Raw genomic sequence first — 4466 nt, 5'->3', positions numbered from 1 at the left:
GTTATCTTCAATAAGTGTTCTGCTACAATGTGGATAAGTTTAGCTCGTGTTACAACGTGACATTCATTTGGAGAGAGAGAGAGAGCGAGAGAGAAAGAGGGAGAGAGAGAGAGAGATTCTTTGGCTTTAGGTGATGGTGCAGAGGACACTAGGGTGGAATCACACCTAACCATCACTTTAACATGTTTCAACTGTTCAGATCTGTGTTTGGAGCATATCTTCAACAAACTAGATTTTTAAATTTTTGATACTAAACATCAGTGTTGGACTACCAGTCCAGGACTCGAGTCTCTATACTCTGGACTCGAGTCCGACTCAACACTCTATTCTGGACTTGACTTGGACTTGCTGATGCATGACTTGTTCTTGGACTCGGACTCAAAGGAAATATAAACTCAGATTGAGAACCTTCTTGTTAATTGTTAACTCATCTTACGTCGTCTTTGGGATCCCTTTTTTTTCTCTCTCGCTTTTTCCTCACAGCGCCACATACGCTTCTCAGTCGGACACGGATACCGCTCGCTCTCCTTGCTTGACAACACACTCACTGACCTCACTCACTTTTATCGCTCATACTTTCACTACTCACGTAACAAAGGTATTGATATTGATATATGCAGCTGTAGTGCATGATTTGCGGGCTCCCTGCTATATGTTCACATTTGGAAAATGCAGAGAGATTTACCCCGGAACGGGAAGTTTGCCTACTCGGATTTTACATCCAATGCTGGAAAGAGCACCGCTAAAAAGTTAGTAAATAAACTTGCTTGCAAGTATGACAATGGTGTCCTTTTTGTTGAATGTGGACCCTCTTTTATTAGTACATAAGCTTTTTTAAAGGTGCAAGAGTGGAGAAATATAGGCAGTCTTGGAATTCAACATAGACTCAATTTTGATGATTCAACTTGGACTCGAACACTGGGAACTCAAGACTCAACTCAAACTCAGGTAATGGTGACTCGACTCTGACTCTTCTTTGGTGGCGTGGACTCGGACTCGAACACTGAGGACTCGAGACTCAACTCAGATTCGACAGTTGGTGACTTGACTACAACACATCATGCTTCTTTGAGTGATAAGGACACTAGCCTCCAAAACTGGAGAGAATGCTGTTTTCAGCAAAACTTTTGTTCTTCCTTTGGAATGTTCTGTTTATCCCATACAGAGAGTTGATTCTACTGCTACTGAGGCCCCCCCCCCCCAGCTTGTTATTCTTCTGCCTTTGGCCTTGGAGGCGTTCTTGCGTTTGCACTACAACTACTATACTTAACCACTTGCACCTCAATCATTGTCATCATGATCTCGCCTTGTATTCCCCTAGTTGGACGTCTTTCTATACTCTTTTAGCCTCACCTGTCTTGTCTTATGTCCCTTCTGGTGCCTGTTGCCCTAACCCCTCTGCTGAGAAGAAATCTTCCAGGATTTCCCCTCTCAAAACAATGCAAGTTCTGTGATGGCATGAATTGCAGTGGAGCTGTCGCCAGACTTATTTTTAATTAAGTTTGATCACCTCCTGGCACGAATATTAGTAACTGTTTATAGAATGACATACTTTTAACCTTTAACCTAATGGACGGAGCATCAGTGACGTCACCCATTGTTTTGTGGACTGCCGTTTTAAAGCCGACTTTGCATATTTGCCGTTGCCATTTTGATATTTTGGTGCCAGAGTAGACCATATTTGGACAAAAGGGCGGCGCTGGGGAGGAGGATGTGTCTAGTCTAAGCCAGTGTCTCTATTTTTTCGATGGCGCCGCGCTAAGCTGAACGCTAACCAAAGTCACTGTTTATTAACCTTCTGCCACGAGTCATCCAGCAGAGTTTTGCCAGCCTCTAAACGCAGACCTCCTGATACTGGCGCCGTTCATCTGCATGTACGTCAGTACAGAAAATCTGCAAACTTATCAGCTAGCGCTAGCTAGTTATTTGTTGCTGACATGGTGCTACCAAACACTGAACAGGACTTTTAAAAAAACACAGTGAGAGAGTCAGAGTTTAAGATGAAAACATGGACAACACCCAAAAACAAGTTCACGGCTGTTTTAATGTCCACACCATGCCATGGTTAGCTTTGCTAAGCTTCTGTCCTGATTGACAGGTCGGCATGTAGCCACACCCCTAAAGCATCCCTTGCTTTATTGTCAATTTTAAAATAAATGGGACCATGATTTACAAAATGAACATCATTCTGTATTGAAGAAGCGTTAAACTAGCGATTGAGGCTCCAATCCAGCATTGGCTTCACTTGTCAGGCCCTGGAGTTGCTGCTTGGTAGAACCTCATATTATCCCTGCTAGTGGTAACCAAGTAGCACAAGCAGTGACCTTGTGGGCAAGACTAGAGCTTTAACCACAGCTTTTATTTAGCCTGAAAGCATACAGTCACAGTTTTTACAACCTGCCTGCTGGCAAAACATTAATAGCACCCTCCACCAGGCACACAACAGCTCATAGTAAAATGACAAGTTCTCCATTGCCCCCGACTACGAGGTCATTCTGACCTACCATCTCTGACTCAGAAAACTAGACCTGCTAATGAAGATGTGGAGACAGAGAGAGAGACTGGTGTTTGAGAGAGACTTTCCTTTTCCCAGATTCCCCCTTGCTGTGATCAAAAAAGGTTAACCTAAATAAGTTTTTGTTTCTAGAACGCAAAAGCTGTTTGGCTACTCTGTGGCCAACTTTCTGTAAATAGCAAAAAAAAACATGCATATAGGAACTCCTGATTTCTTGCCATTTAATAAAACAAGGCTTTCTTTACTGAACTGTTTAGAATGTATTCCGTACAGTACTATGCCGTTACACTGCCTCAGTTTAAGTCTTTCAGATTCTTAATGGATTACTCCTTGTGTCTCTCTTGTCTCTCACTCACTACCACTCAAATGGTACATTTTGACTCCATTTGAACTCGAAGTTTATACATGCACTCAAAACACACAAACACTCACATACACAAAACAAGATGCCGGGTTAGATAAGGGGTAATATACACTCAGAGACATAGAGAGATTGGGAGAGGGACAATAGGATTAAGGCTTAGGTCTTAGTAAGAGCTGTGTGTCAGAGTAGCTTTGACCACAGATACATTACTGAATCTCTGCACAGTAGATCAAAATCTGATTCACACGGATGAGTTTCTGGCCACAGGCCGTCTGCAGGGAAATTGAGATATTTCACTGTCCTTCTGTACTGGACCGCTACAAGAAATCATTCCAACCACAGGCAATAAAACTTTTTAACACTTCATCACTGGGTGCTAGATAAGACTGTGAGACATCACAATACTGAACTAAGTGCAACTTGCACAATAGGGTTATCTACATATTTATCATTACTAGCTAAGCAGTTGCACATTTTTGTATTCTCAACTTGTATATATTCAAATATTTGTTCTTGTTCTATTTCTCCTTTTATTGTTTCATGTATATTGGATGTATATGGTATCCTAGTATTTCATTTACATTTATATTCTGTGCTTTGTGACTGATATTCTGCTGCTTTAACACAATTTCCCATTTTGTTGGGTTCAATAAATATCTGTCTATCTTTCTATCTACTCAGATGTCATGTGGAAGTGAACAGGATTTCTATAAATCATCTGTATGATAAGGCTTTATGTGTGTGGGCTGTGATGTGGTCCAGTTGGTCAGTTAAGACAGAAGACAAACATGTCTCTCATTTAATTTTATTTTAAGTTTGTCATAGCTGGAATAATAATAGAACTTGTATACAAAGAATAAAGCAAGATGATTACATGACACATGTCGATGTGGGCTATTTTACTTCACCCTGGAGCTCAGTAGAATGGCCCCTTTCTTTGGTCTAACAGAAAGTTCTTATCCCCCACAGGGGTGTTGTCTCTTTCTGCTGGGGCCCAGGCCCATGGGGCCCGGGCCCATGGGCCCCCCTTTTGTGTTGTCACATAGGCGTGTCCATGATTACCTTGTGAACTCTCATCCAATTTTAAAATGTCGGCCTAACCTAACATACCCTTCCCCAGGAAACATTCCTGAGCTAGCTGTTTGACCCCCCCCGACCTCTCTTTCTACACACACACACACACACACACACACACACACACACAAATGTATGCCTCTTATACTGAAGAAGAGAGTCATTATACCAGATTGATTTTTTGATTATTACACATGATATAGGCAGACATTATAAGTGATTGCCTTTTAATCAGGGCCTTGGTGTGTCCTTGGTAGGCACTTAGCATGTTAACTTTAGACCGACCAAATTGCTACCTTAGTATCGAATATCCAAAAATGCCTCATCATTCAAAACCTAAGGAGTGAATCTCATTAGCGTCAGTGAGCCAATAAGCATGCAGAATGCTTGTTCCAAGATCTAATAATGTTTGTGATTGGCTTTGTAATGTAACACACCATAGAGGCATGTATAAAAAACACTACGCTGCACACAGAGACGGGGCTTGTGTGTGTGTGTGTGTGTGTGTGTGTG

At 41.8% G+C, this 4466-nt stretch overlaps 1 protein-coding gene across 9 annotated transcripts in view; it reads left to right on the top strand.

The window, feature by feature from the left end:
* The window catches only part of trpm3 (transient receptor potential cation channel, subfamily M, member 3), a 168439-nt gene that overhangs the window by 65370 nt on the left and 98603 nt on the right, over positions 1–4466 (top strand). The window lies entirely within an intron of this gene.

This window comes from Etheostoma spectabile, chromosome 5, assembly GCF_008692095.1.
Source record: "Etheostoma spectabile isolate EspeVRDwgs_2016 chromosome 5, UIUC_Espe_1.0, whole genome shotgun sequence".
NCBI classification, from domain to species: Eukaryota; Metazoa; Chordata; class Actinopteri; order Perciformes; family Percidae; genus Etheostoma; species Etheostoma spectabile.
This window is presented reverse-complemented; position numbering and strand designations above follow the sequence as displayed.